Source organism: Ovis canadensis, chromosome 21 (assembly GCF_042477335.2).
Source record: "Ovis canadensis isolate MfBH-ARS-UI-01 breed Bighorn chromosome 21, ARS-UI_OviCan_v2, whole genome shotgun sequence".
Taxonomy (NCBI): Eukaryota; Metazoa; Chordata; class Mammalia; order Artiodactyla; family Bovidae; genus Ovis; species Ovis canadensis.
Genome location: NC_091265.1, coordinates 20,170,085 through 20,185,903, shown reverse-complemented (window position 1 = coordinate 20,185,903; position 15,819 = coordinate 20,170,085).

Sequence of the window (15,819 nt, the reverse complement as noted above, 5' to 3'; positions counted from 1 at the left end):
GCTATGGTTTTTCCAGTGGTCATATATGGATGTGAGAGTTGGACTGTGAAGAAGGCTGAGCACTGAAGAATTGATGCTTTTGAACTGTGGTGTTGGAGAAGACTCTTGAGAGTCCCTTGGACTGCAAGGAGATCCAACCAGTCCATTCTGAAGATCAACCCTGGGTTTTCTTTGGAAGGAATGATGCTTAAGCTGAAACTCCAATACTTTGGCCACCTCATGCAAAGAGTTGACTCATTGGGAAAGACTTTGATGCTGGGAGGGATTGGGGGCAGGAGAAGAAGGGGACGACAGAGGATGAGATGGCTGGATGGCATCACTGACTCAATGGACGTGAGTCTGAGTGAACTCCAGGAGTTGGTAATGGACAGGGAGACATGGTGTGCTGCAATTCATGGGGTCGCAAGGACTCGGATACGACTGAGCAACTGAAACCATATGGAGTCCATTAGCAATGAAATCTGGAAAAAAGAAAAAAAAGAAACCTATTAGAAGCAATTGTTGTTCAGTATAAGTCATGTCTGACTCTTTGCAACTCACACGTGCCATGATATTCTGTCTTCTGCTATTTTCCAGAGTTTGCTCAAATTAATTTCCATTGATTCTGTGATGCTATCTAACTATCTCATCCTATTTTGTCCCCTTCTGCTTTTGCCTTCAGTCTTTCTGAGCATCAAGATGTTTTCCAGTGAGCCGGCTCTTTGCTTTGGGTGGCCAAAGTGTTGGAGCTTCAGCTTCAGCAACAGTCCTTCCAATAAATATTCAGGGTTGATTTCCTTTAGGATTTATCTCCTTGCTGTCCAAGTGACTCTCAAGAGTCTTCTCCAGCATCAGAATTTAAAGACATCAACTCTTCAGCACTCAGCCTTCTTTATGGTCCACCTCTCACATCCATACACAACTACTGGAAAAACCATTCAGTTCAGTTCAGTTCAGTCACTCAGTTGTGTCCGACTCTTTGTGACCCCGTGAATCACAGCACACCAGGTCTCCCTGTCCATCACCAATTCCCGGAGTTCACTCAGACTCACGTCCTTCTTGTCAATGATGCCATCCAGCCATCTCATCCTCTGTCTTCCCCTTCTCCTCCTGCCCCTAATCCCTCCCAGCATCAAAGTCTTTTCCAATGAGTAAACTCTTTGCATGAGGTGGCCAAAGTACTGGATTTTCAACTTTAGCATCATTCCTTCCAAAGAAATCCCAGGGTTGATCTCCTTCAGAAAGGACTGGTTGGATCTCCTTGCAGTCCAAGGGACTCTCAAGAGTCTTCTCCAACACCACAGTTCAAAAGCACCAATTCTTCGATGTTCTGCCTTCTTCACAGTCCAACTCTCACATCCATACATGACTACTGGAAAAACCATAGCCTTGGTTACATGGACCTTAGTGGGCAAAGTAATGTCTCTGCTTTTGAACATGCTCTCTAGGTTGGCCATAACTTTTCTTCCAAGGAGTAAGCGTCTTTTAATTTCATGGCTGCAGTCACCATCTGCAGTGATTTTGGAGCCCCAAAAAATAAAGTCTGACACTGTTTCCACTGTTTCCCCATCCATTTCCCATGAAGTGATGGGACCGGAAGCCGTGATCTTTATTTTCTGAATGTTGGGCTTTAAGCCAACTTTTTTCACTCTACTCTTTCACTTTCATCAAGAGGCTTTTTAGTTCCTCTTCACTTTCTGCCATTAGGGTGGTGTCATCTGCATATTTGAGGTTATTGATATTTCTCCTGGCAGTCTTGATTCCAGCTTGTGTTTCTTCCAGTCCAGCATTTCTTATGATGTACTCTGCATCTAAGTTAAATAAGCAGGGTGACAATATACAGCCTTGACATACTCCTTTTCCTATTTGGAACCAGTCTGTTGTTCCATGTCCAGTTATAACTGTGGCTTCCTGACCTACATACAGATTTTTCAAGAGGCAGATCAGGTGGTCTGGTATTCCCATCTCTTTCAGAATTTTCCACAGTTTATTGTGATCCACACAGTCAAAGGCTTTGGCATAGTCAATAAAGCAGAAATAGATGTTTTTCTGGAACTCTCTTGCTTTTTCCATAATCCAGCAGATGTTGGCAATTTGATCTCTGGTTCCTATGCCTTTTCTAAAACCAGCTTGAACATCAGGAAGTTAACAGTTCATGTATTGCTGAAGCCTGGCTTGGAGAATTTTGAGCATTACTTTACTAGTGTATGAGTTGAGTGCAATTGTGTGGTAGTTTGAGCATTCTTTGGCATTGCATTTCTTTGGGACTGGAATGAAAACTGACCTTTTCCAGTCCTGTGGCTATTGCTGAGTTTTCCAGATTTGCTGGCATATTGAGTGCAGCACTTTCACAGCATCATCTTTCAGGATTTGAAATAGCTCTACTGGAATTCCATCACCTCCACTAGCTTTGTTCATAGTGATGCTTTCTAAGGCCCACTTGACTTCACATTCCAGGATGTCTGGCTCTAGATAAGTGATCACACCACCGTGATTATCTGGGTCATGAAGATATTTTCTCTACAGTTCTTCTGTGTATACTTGCCACCTCTTCTAGCTTTGACTATATAGACTTCTGTGGACTAAGTGATGGCTCCATTTTTTAATACACTATCTAGGTTGTCACAGTTTTCCTTCCAAGGATATAATATCTTTTAATTTCATTGTTGTAGTCACTGTCTACAGTGATTTTGGAACCCCAAAATTAAAATCTGTCACTGCTTCTACCTTTTCCCCTTCTAAGATGAGGTGATGGAAATGAATGCCATTATCTTAGTTTTTTAATGCTAAGTTTCAAGACAGCTTTTTCACTCTCCACTCTCAGTTTCATTGAGACTCTTTAGTTTCTCTTCATTTTATGCTGCTAGAGTGGTTGTTGGTTGTTGTCCATCTCTCAGTCATGTCTGACTCTTTGTGACCCCATGGACTGCAGCTCACTAGGTTTCCCTGTCCTTCACCAACTCTCCGAGTTTAGTCAAACTCATGTCTATTGAGTTGTTGATGCCATCCAACCATCTCATCTTCTGACATCCCCTTTTCCTCCTGATTTCAATCTTTTCCCGTATCAGGGTCTTTTCTAATGAGTCAGCTCTTGGCATCAGGTGGCCAAAGTATTGGAGCTTCAGCTTCAGAATCAGTCCTTCCAACTAGAGTGGTATCATCTGCATATCTGAGATTGTTCATATTTCTCCTGGTCATCTTGATTCCAGTTTCTGATTCATACAGCCTGACATTTTCATGATATGCTCTGCATATGATAAATTAGGTGGGTGACAATATACAGCCTTGTACTCCTTTCCCAATTTTGAACCAGTCAGTTGTCCCATGTCCAGTTCTAACTGCTGCTTCTTAACTCTCATACAGGTTTCTCAGGAAACAGGTAAGGTGGTCTGATACTCCCATCTCATAAGAATTCTCTTTTCTATAGTTTGTTAGGATCCACACAGTGAAAGGCTTTAGTGTAGTCAATGAAGCAGAAGTAGATGTTTTGCTGAATCTCCTTGCTTTCTATATGATCCGATGAATGTTGACAATTTGATCTCTGGTCCAGCTGTCTCTTTGAAACCCAGCTTGCACATCTGTAAGTTTTCAGTTCACATAATGCCACGCCCTAGCTTGAAGGATTTTGAGTATAACCTCGCTAGCATATGTAATTAGTGCAATTGTATGGTAGTTTGAACATTTTTTTAGCATTGCTCTTCTTTGGCATTGGAATGAAAACTGACCTTTTACAGTCCTGTGGCTGCTGCTGAGTTTTCCAAATTTGCTGGCATGTTGGGTGCAACATTTTAACAGCATCCTCTTTTAGGATTTTAAATAGCTCAGCTAGAATTCCATTACTTTCACTAGCTTTGTTCATAGTAATGCTTCCTAAAATCCAGTTGACCTTACATTCCACAATGCCCTACTCTAGGTGAGTGCTCACACTACCATGGTAATCCAGCCCAGCTCATTGAGATTTTTCTTGTATAGTTCTCTGTGTATTCTTGTCACCTCTTCTTAATGTCTTCTGCGTCTTTTAAGTCCTTTCCTTTTCTGTCCTTTATAGTGTCCATCCTTGCATGAAAATTTCCCTTGGTATCTCCAACTTTCTTGACAAGCTCTCACTCTTTCTCATTCTATTGTTTTCCTCTGTTTCTTTGCACTGTTCATTTAAGAAGGCTTTCTTATCTCTCATTGCTATTCTCGGGAAATCTCATTCAGCTGGGCATATCTTTCTCTTTCTCCCTTAACTTTCAGTTCTCTTATTTCCTCAACTATTTGTAAGGCCTCCTCATACAGCTACTTTGCCTTCTTGCATTTCTTTGGAATGGTTTTTGTCACCAACTCCTGTGCAATATTACAAACCTCGTCCATAGTTCTTCAGGCACTCTGTCTAGTAGATCCAACCCCTTGAATCTATTGGTCACTTCGACTGTGTAATCATAGGGATTTGACTTAGGTCATACCTAATAGGTTTTCCCTACTTTCTTCAAGTTAAGTCTGCATTTTGCAATAAAGCATTGATGCTCTGAGCCACAGTCACCTCCAGGTCTTGTTTTTGCTGACTTTATAATGCTTCTCCATCTTTGGCTGTAATAAATATAATCAGTTTCATTTCAGTAATGATCATTTGATGAGGTCCATGTGTAGAGTCATATCTTGAGTTCTTGGAAAAAGGTGTTTGCTATAACAAGTGTGTTCTTTTGACAGAACTCTAATAGTCTTTTCCCTGCTTCATTTTGTACTCCAAACTGCATGTTTTTCTGGGTTGTCTCAATAGATGCAGAAAATTCATTTGACAAAATCCCACATCCTTTCATGATAAGAACTCTCAACAAATTGAGTAAAGACGGAATGTTCCTCAACATAATAAATATCATATTTATGACAAGCCTTCAGTTGACACCACACTCAATAGTGAAAGACTGAAATCTTTTTTCTAGAAGTAGAAACAAGACAAAAGTGCCCCCTCCCCTCACCTTTCCTATTCAACATGCTACTGAAAAACCTAGTCAGAGCAATTAGGCAAGAATAAGAAATGAAGTCATCTAAAGTGGAAAGAAAGAGGTAAATTTGTCTTTGTTTGCATATGATATAATCTTATAAATAGAAAATCTTAAAGACACCACTAAAATACTGTTAAAATAATCGAAGTTGCAGAATGCAAAATTGTTATATATCAATTAGTTCTGCTTTCATATACTAACAGTGAAATACTGGAAAAAGAAATAACAAAAACATTTTTTTTACAATAGCATAAAGACAATAAAATACTTAAATTCAATCAATGAAGTGAATATGCACAGTGAAAAACATGACATTAATAAAAGCAACTTAAGATACAAAAATGGAAAACTATCTCATGTACATGTATTGAAAATTATTTAAAATGTCCTATAGCTGAAGCCACCTATAAGTTCAATGAAATCCATACCATAATCCCAATGGCATTTTTCAAAGAAATATAAAATGCAATCCTAAAATTCATATTGAATCTCAAAGAAGTCCAAATAGTCAATGAAATCATGAAAAAGAACAAAGTTGAGGCAGTGCACTTATCAAACTCTACTACAAAGCTACAGTAATCAGAACAGTATTGTATTGGCATTAAAAACAGATACATAGGCAAATGTGAATCTAGAGCAGAGAATCTAGAGCACAGAAATTAACCCTTATACATATCATAAAGTAGTGTTTGACAAGGGAACTAAGCACTCAGTGGCAAAATAATAGTGTCTTCAATAAATGGTGTTGGGGAAAATGAATATTCTTATTCAAAAAAAAAAAAAGAAATTGGACTGCTTCCTTACACCAATGACAAAAATTACATTAAAATGAATTAAAGGTTTAAACATAAGACTCAAAGCTTTAAAAGCCTCTTAAAAAAATCTGGGAAATATCTCCTTGACATAAACTTGGCAATTAAAAAAAAAAAAGAAAGAAACCAGAATTACAAAAAAAAAAAAAAAAGAAAGAAAGAAAGAAAAAGAAAAACAATATGTGGGACATAACATTAAAAAGTATGTGCACAGTAAAGGGAACCAACAAAAAATGAAGATACAGCATATGGAATGGGAAAAAATATTTACAAATCATTTTCCTAATAAAGGGTTAATATCCAAAATCTGTAAATGACTCATACAACTTAATAACAAGAAAACAAACAACCTAATACTGGGAGAGGAATAAATATTTTTCAAAAGAAGACATACAAATGGCCATCCAATATGCAAAACTATCCCTAATCAATGTCTACTAAGTAAGCAAGTGAAGTCGCTCAGTCACGTCCAACTCTTTACGACCCCATGGACTGTAGCCCACCAAGCTTCTCTGTCCCTGGGATTCTCCAGGCAAGTATCCTGGAGTGGGTTGCCATTTCCTTCTCCAGGGGATCTTCCCAACCCAGGGATCGAACTTGGGTCTCGCGTATTGCAGACAAACACTTTAACTTCTGAGCCGCCAGGGAATCCCGAGGGAAATGCAAATCAAAGCTATAATGTGATATTAACTCACACCTGTTAGATGGCTATTGTAAAAAGACAAGAAATAAGTTTAGGCAAGGATGTAGAGAAAAGGGAATTGTCTGCACTGTTGGTGGAAAACAGTATGTAGGTTCCTCCCAAAATTAAAAATAGAACTACCATATGATTCAGCAATTCCACTGGATATATATGCAAAGAAAGTGAAATCAGAGTCTAGGAGGAGCTGCACTCCCATCTTCATTGTAGTATTATTCATAATATGGAAAGCTATGGAAACACCCTAAGTGTTCATCTATGGATAAATGGATCTACATAGAATATGTATACAATAGCATAATATACAGCTATAAGAAAAGAGGAAATGCTACCATTTATGACAACATGGATGGATTTAACTATACTATACTAAATGAAATGTTTCAGGAAGAAGAAAACAAATACTATATAATTTCTCCTTTATGTGGAATCTAAAAAAGTTGAAAACACAGAAACAGAGCAAAATGTTGGTTGCCAGGCCTAAAGAAACACTGGCCAGCAGGAATAATCTTCCCATTATAAGAGGAAAAACTTCTGAGGATGCAATGTACAACATGGTGACTAGAGTTAATATTATATACTTGAAAGTTGTTAAATGAGAGTATATCTTAAATGTTTTTACCACACATAAATAAAAATTATATGAGATGATGAAGGTGTTAACTAATGTAATTTGGAAATCATTTTGCAATAAATTTGTTTCACATCAACAAATCATACACCTTAACTTACCCAATGCTACGTGTCAGTTACAGCTCAGTAAAGCTGAAAAAAAGGCAATATAGTTAATACAGCAAACAGTTGATGGGAAGGGAATTGCTTTGCACATGTATAAGATAAAATAATACAAAATATATCTTTGATCTAAATTTTACCAATTAATTAAAATAAATTTTAGTCAAGAAGTGCTTTTGAAAAATTTTCGTATTCAGGTATAGCCAATAACCTATTTTGTTCTAGTTTCAGGTGAACAGTGAAGGGACTCAGCCATCATATACATGTATCCATTCTTCCCCAAAGTCCCCTTCATCCAGGCTGTCACATAACATTGAATAGAGTTCCATGTGCTATACAGTATGTCCGTGATTATCTTTTCTTTTTTTTTTTTTGCCTTTGTTTCTTAAAATTAATTACTTTATTGTAATTGGAAGCTAATTACTCCTCAATATCATGGTGGTTTTCGCCATACATTGACATGAATCAGCCGTGGGTGTCCAGGTATCCCCCATCCTGAAACCCCACCCACCTCTCTCCCCACCCTACCCCTTGGGGTTGTCCCAGAGAACTAGCTTTGAGTGACCTGCTTCGTGCATCAAACTCACACTGGTCATCTATTTTTCATATGGCAATATACACACTTCAGTGCTGTCCCCTCACCTTGTCCCGTTGGCACCTTCTCTGCAGCAGTGTGCACAGGGGTAGGAAGGAAGTTTTGGATGGACGTGTACACACTGCTACCTATATTCAAGGAGTACCTTTTTAAAACATTATAGAAAGTGCAAATTATAATTTCCACATTGTTCACTAAAAAGAAAACTATTCTTCACAAATATTTAAAACAACAGTCCAGAAATGGAACCGCAATTCTGACATCATTTGCATTAAGAAAAGCTTCTCTTTTGGTTGTTAAATAATTTAGACAGTGAGCTGAGCTAAATTTTTAGTTTTGCTTATAAGTAGGGCAGAAAGTCATGGTCAGTGGCCTGTAAAGCAAATTATGATTTAATGACTGTTAACATTATTTTAACTCTAATAAAAATGAAATAAAATACTCCTGAAATAAGAAGAAAGTTTTCAGGTGTGACAGTAAGGCTTTAGATGAGATGGGGGTTTACCTGTTACACTGTTCCATTAGTGTGTATCCACAGGCAAATTTAGTGGAAGCGGAGATCCTTGTCCCTTCTGCGAATACTCACTCGAGTATGCGCACGGCTGCTGGCCCAAGGCAGAAAATACGAATGCAGGTTTGTCTTCCCTGTTCCTCACCACTTTGTTCAGCACTCCCCTCTGTCATCCGTGGGTGCCCTCACACTTAATGTCTTTCTCCACTCTCCCCACCCAGCCTTTCTCTCTTCCTTGCTCCACCCTCTGTGTTCTGATATTATAATAATAAAAATGAAACTGTTGTAAGTTTCTTTTGTTTCTTCTGGACAATTCAGGGTTACCTGGAGTTTTAAGACAGACTTCAGTGCATCATTTCACTCATTCCTAAAAGCCTTGGAAACTGACCCTTCTTTCCTTTTCTCCTTAACTTGATAACCATTTTTCTATTTCCAAGGGTTTCTGTGTTCTCAAGATTGGTTACAGACATGAGTTTAAAAATATTATAGTCATTCCATAATTTTTTCAAAAGTTGTATTATTTAAACTTTTATCTTTCTTATATAATAAGATACATTATAAATACAATTCTATTACATTACAGTAAGATATTCATGAATATGTAACCCAAAGTAACTTATATTTTAAGAAATATCCCCTATTAATGAAGCACTGGTCTACATATATAAAACAACAAGTTTAAATTTAGGGTGCATTGTTATTCCAATAATGGCAACTCACCTACTGAAAACATCTATACAAGTTAAGATTTTGCGTGTGTATGTGTTTATTTTATATGTAGAATATACATATAAATGTTTGAAGATATTGGAAAGCTAACAAGACGGTGAAAAATTATAGGCTGAAATTTAAGAGACGAATGTGTGGAAGTGCTGTTCAGCATTTGAGACTCCATTGCCCCCAAGGTATCTGTTCATTTCAGAAAACATCTGTGAACACAAAAATGGGGGAATGTTAGCTGTCTTAGATGTCTAATAGGACAAAAAGTAGAGTTGAAGGCTATTCATAGATAAAATATGATGGAAATTCCCAAGCACTTTGGAAAGGGACCCCAAATGAATACATTTTAAGATTAAGAAAGAGATACAAATAAAACTGCTTCAAGGATTGAACCAAGGCTTTGCTTTACTTTGTTCCCTAAGATTAGATTCATATGATCCAAATAATGAGTTCAGTTCAATTCAGTTCAGTCTGTCAGTGGTGTCCAACTCTGCAAACCCATGAATTGCAGCACGCCAGGCTTCCCTGTCCATCACCAACTCCCGGAGTTCACTCAAACTCACGTCCATCGAGTCGGTGATGCCATCCAGCCATCTCATCCTCTGTCATCCCCTTCTCCTCCTGCCCTCAATACCTCCCAGCATCAGAGTCTTTTCCAATGAATCAATTCTTCGCATGAGGTGGCCAAAGTATTGGAGTTTCAGCTTTAGCATCAGTCCTTCCAAAGAACACCCAGGACTGATCTCCTTTAGAATGGACTGATAATGAGTGCCTCTAGCCAAATACCCAAAGCAAATGGAAAATTTCTCTTAAGGAAAAGAACATTGTACTTAGTGTTCAAACTTTTACCCTCTACATTGTAAAAATACAATGTTCATCATTCAAACAAAAATCATCAATCACATTATGATAAAAGATGAGACCAAAATCCAATAAATCAATGGGAGACACAGACAAATTATCAGACTACTGAGATAAAGGGTTATCACACAGAGACCTAAAAATAACTATGCTGAATATGTTAACAAAAACAAAAGGAAGCATTCAAAGCTTTGTTAGAGAATGAGAAACAAAAAAAAAAAAATAAAATTCCAGAACAAAAAAGTACAAGAATAAAAAGAATTCAAGGGACTTAATAGTTGTTAGAAATAGATGAAAGCATTGAATGATAAATCATGAGAAAATATTGGAAATGAAGTACACAGACAAAGTGATTAAAAATACATTAAAGAACATAAGACACACAAGGGATATTTATTTTTAAAAATCTGTCATACATTTATCTGCTACACAACTTAATGTTTTGAAGTTTTAAAATATGACCTAGAATATAAAAGAAAGAAAAAGACTAGGGGAGAGAAAGAGAAGGAAAGAAAGAAAGATAAAAGGGAAGGAAGAAAAAGAAGGAGGAGACAGGAAAGAGGAGAAAAGACGACTAAAGGAATGGGAAGAGAAGGGAAGAAACTGAAAGAAAGGGGAAAAAAAGCAAACCATAAGCAATATTTGAAAAGATAAGGGCTAAGAACTTTTTCGGAAGCATGAAAGTTGTCAAGCTACAGATTCAAAAAGTTCTATGAGTTTGAAAAACATTAAATAGAGTTCACTGGCATCTGGGAGATAAGAAGAGGAAGGGATAATTTATTACACAAGGTAGTTATAAACTCTGTCAATCAAATTATTATTCATATAATATGGAAGACAAAAAGGTATCTGAGCAAATATAATAACAGTAATAAACTTCAGTAGAGTACTTATTGTGTTATCTACTCTAACTCAACACCAGACTTCGCTGGAGGCTCAGTAGTAAAGAATCTACCTGCAATGTGGGAGACTTGGATTTGATCCTTGGGTCAGGAAGATCCCCTGGAGAAGGGAATGGCTACCCACTCGAGTATTCTTGCCTGGAGACTTCCATGGACAGAGGAGTCTTGCAGGCTATAGTCCATGGGGTTGAAAAGAGTCAGACATGACTGACTGACTAACACTACTTCACTTTCAGAGTACTTTCTGGGTTATCTAATCTAACTCAACAATCTGTACATGCATACTATTTTTTCTCCCAATTTATAAATAGAAAATTAAGATTGATAAATAGTGGTGTAAGGTCACACAGAGAATAATAGGTGACACAATTAATATTTGTTTGATATACGAACCCTGATTCTTGTCCATTCTGTTCCATTGTCTTGTTGACATGTAATTTTATTTTTGTCCAAAGAAAATATGATGTTCAAGGTCTGTCATTTTACAAACACAATTCTATATTTATTTAAGTGCTGCTGTTTCTTTCTTATATTCACTCACGTATTCATTAACTCAACATTTATTTATTTAATACTTTCAGTGAGCTCTACACTTTCATAGGCTTAAGTTATATCTTTAAAGGCTTAGGATTTTTCCCTACTTGTAAGCTAACAAGTTAGTGTGCCATGATTTCATGTATGTTGACAGTAAAAAAACAAGCCACTTAGGTCAAAAAGAATTTACTACACACAGCACAGCTGGGAACATGGACTTTTGGTTAATACTAGTTCCCCTCACTCCTTAATCCACTCAGAAGGATGGAGAGTGGCTTCAGGGTGTTCTATACATAGTGAGTTTGCATCACTCTGAGGAAGCTCAAGCTTTAGTAAACCTGTCTTTTTTAAGAGAATGTGAGCAACGATGACAACTTTTGCCTTAGAAAGAGATATTATATTTATTAAATTTGGAAAAAAAAAAGAAAAATTCACCCTGTTTTGAAGGGAGATACCGTCAATCATTTTTCCAACAGTGATTGCTATACAAAATCCTTGAAAAGATAATCCAGATTAAAAGGCTGTAGTGCCTTTACTTAAAAGTGAAGAAATGAAAATAACCCAAGGAAATGTGTCTCAATAATCAATGAACAGGGGCACAAAAATTGCCCCTTGTGAAGCTTACAAAATTAGACAGAAACACTAAATATAATAAATAAAGAGGGATTAGTAGATTAAAGGTGATCAATGCTGTGTGAGAAAAAGCAGAGTATATAAAGGAAAGTAGATTGGGGACTGCAAAACTTATTTGAGTAGAGCAAAGTAAGCCAAGAAAAGACGGTACAGAGGCGAGAATTAAAACCTTGAAGGAAAAATTTCCCTCAGTTCAGTTCAGTCGCTTAGTCATGTGCGACTCTTTGTGACTCCTTGAATTGCAGCATCCCAATCCTCCCTGTCCATCACCAACTCCCGGAGTTCACTCAGACTCACGTCCATTGAGTCGGTGATGCCATCCAACCATCTCATCCTCTGTCGTCCCCTTTTCCCCCTGCCCCCAATCCCTCCCAGCATCAGAGTCTTTTCCAATGAGCCAACTCTTCACATTAGGTGGCCAAAGTACTGGAGTTTCAGCTACAGCATCATTCTTTCCAAAGAACATCCAGGGCTGATCTCCTTCAGAATGGACTAGTTGGATCTCCTTGCAGTCCAAGGGATTCTTAAGAGTCTTCTCCAACACCACAGTTCAAAAGCATCAATTCTTCAGTGTTCAGCTTTCTTCACAGTCCAACTCTCACATCCATACATGACCACTGGAAAAACCATAGCCTTGACTCGACGGACTTTTGTTGACAAAGTAATGTCTCTGCTTTTGAATATACTATCTAGGTTGGTCATAACTTTTCTTCCAAGGAGTAAGCATCCTTTAATTTCATGGCTGCAATCACCGTCTGCAGTGATTTTGGAGCCCAAAAAAATAAAGTTTGACACTGTCTCCACTGTTTCCCCATCTATTTCCCATGAAGTGATGGGACCAGATGCCATGATCTTCGTTTTCTGAATGTTGAGCTTTAAGCCAACATTTTCACTCTCCTCTTTCACTTTCATCAAGAGGCTTTTTAGTTTTTCTTCACTTTCTGCCATAAGGGTGGTGTCATCTGCTTACTTGGGGTTATTGATTCCCCAATCTTGATTCCAGCTTGTGCTTCTTCCAGTCCAGCGTTTCTCATGATGTACTCTGCATAGAAGTTAAATAAGCAGGGTGACAATATACAGCCTTGACAACTCCTTTTCCTATTTGGAACCAGTCTGTTGTTCCATGTCCAGTTCTAACTGTTGCTTCCTGACCTGCATATACATTTCCCAAGAGGCAGGTCAGGTGGTCTGGTATCCCCATCTCTCTCAGAATTTTCCACAGTTTATTGTGATCCACACAGTCAAAGGCTTTGGCATAGTCAATAAAACAGAAATAGATGTTTTTCTGGAACTCTCTTGCTTTTTCCATGATCCAGTGGATGTTGGCAATTTGATCTCTGGTTCCTCTGCCTTTTCTAAAACCAGCTTGAACATCAGGAAGTTCACAGTTCACGTATTGCTGAAGCCTGGCTTGGAGAGTTTGGAGCATTACTTTAATAGTGTGTGAGTTGAGTGCAATTGTGCGGTAGTTTGAGCATTCTTTGGCATTGCCTTTCTTTAGGATTGGAATGAAAACTGACCTTTTCCAGTCCTGTGGCCACTGCTGAGTTTTCCAAATTTGCTGGCATGTTGAGTGCAGCACTTTCACAGCATCATCTTTCAGAATTTGAAATAGTTCAACTGGAATTCCGTCACGTCCACTAGCTTTGTTTGTAGTGATGCTTTCTAAGGCCCACTTGACTTCACATTCAAGGATGTCTGTCTCTAGGTGAGTGATCACACCACCGTGATTATCTTGGTTGTGAAGATCTTTTTTATACAGTATTCTTGCCTGGAGAATCCCATGGACAGAGGAGACTGGTGGGTTACAGTCCACAGTGTCACAAAGAGTTGGACACGACTGAGCAACTTCAAAATTTCCCTAAATTTTGCATTTTTCACTTGATTTCATCTTAATTTGGTTGTTATTTGGAAATTCATATTCTTAAATTAAAGCACATTTCTTAATTTATTCATTGCAGATGAAGGCCTCACATGAAAATGATAAGAAGTATGTAAAGGAGGAAATCTATTCCCGTTTTGCATACAGTGTTTATTAGATATAGGTGTATATACCTATATTTGGGGTTCTGTTAATGGTTATATTCAAGTCCCAAAAATGCTACTCTGGTAAAGCAATTCTGAGTTCTCACAGTACACTGGCATATTATCTTGTAAATCAAAAACCAATTTTCTCAAGAGAATCTAACAAACAAAACTTTATCGCTAATCCTCAGAGGTTTACATTCACTTTGCAAGCCAATGGCCATGAAGTGAAAGGATTTCCAGTCTTGGCAGTGTGCCTTTTCCTTGCTTAAAAAAAAAAAAAAAAGTTTTTTGATAGAAGGATAATTGCTTTACAGAATTTTGCTGTTTTCTGTCAAACCTCAACATGAATCAGCCATACGTATACATACATCCCCTCCCTTCTGAACCTCCCTCCCATCTCCCTCCCCACCCCATCCCTCTAGGTTGATAGAGTCTTGTTTGAGTTTCCTGAGCCATACAGAAAATTCCTGTTGGCTATGTATGCTTCCATGTTACTCTTTCCATACATCTCAACCTCTCCTCCTCTCTCCTCGTGTCCATAAGTGTATTCTCTATGTCTGTTTCTCCATTGCTGCCTTGTAAATAAATTCTTCAATACCATTTTTCTAGATTCTGCATATATGCATTAGAACACTATATTTATCTTTCCCTTTCTGACTCACTTCACTCTCTGTAACAGGTTCTATCTAGGTTCATCTACCTCATTAGAACTGACTTAAATGTAATCCTTTTTATGGCCGAGTAATATTCTGTTGTGTATATGTATCACAAATTGTTTATCCATTAATCTGTCAATAGGTATCTAGGTTGCTACCATGTTCTAGCTATTGTACATATTGCTGCAATGAAAAATGGGTTACATGTGTCTTTTTCAATTTTGGTTTTCTCAGAGTATATGCCTAGGAGTGGGATTGCTGGGTCATATAGTGGTTTTATTCCTAGGTTTTTAAGGAATCCCCATTCCATCTTCCATAGTGGTTATATGAATTTACATTCTCACCAACAGTGCAAGTGTGTTTCCTTTGCTCCACATCCTCTCCAGCATTTATTGTTTGTAGACTCTTTTCTATGATGGCCATTCTGACCAGTCTGAGGCGTTACCTCATTGTAGTTTTGATTTGCATTTCTCTAATAATGAGTGATATTGAGCAGCTTTTCAAGTGTTTGTTAGGTATTTATATGTCTTCTTTGGAGAAATCTGTTTAGGTCTTTCCCCTGTTGTTTTTGATTGGGTTGTTTGTTTTTCTGATATTGAGTTCTTTGAACTGCTTGTATATTTTGGAAATTAATCCTTTGTCAGTTGTTTCATTTGCTACTATTTTCTCCCATTCTCAGGGTTGTCTTTTCACCTTGCTTATAGTTTCATTTACTGTACAAAATCTTCTAAGTTTAATCAGGTGTCACTTGTTTATTTCTGTTTTTATTTCCATTACTCTAGGATGTGGATTATAGAGGATCTTGCTTTAAATTATGTCACTGAGTGTTCTGCCTATGTTTTCCTCTAAGTTTCATAGTTTCTGGTCTTACATTTAGGTCTTTAACCCATTTTGAGCTTATCTTTGTGTATGGTGTTAGGAAGTGTTCTAATTTCATTCTTTTATGTGTAGCTATTCAGTTTTCCCATTGCCATTTATTGAAGAGGCTGTCTTTGCCCCATTGTATATTCTTGCCTCTTTTGTCAAAAATAAAGTACCCATTGTTGCATGGGTTTATTTCTGGGCTTTCTATCTTATTCCATTGGTCTATATTTTTGTTTTTGTGCCAGTACCATACTATCTTGATAGCTGTAGCTTTGTAGTACAATCTGAAGTCAGGAAGGTT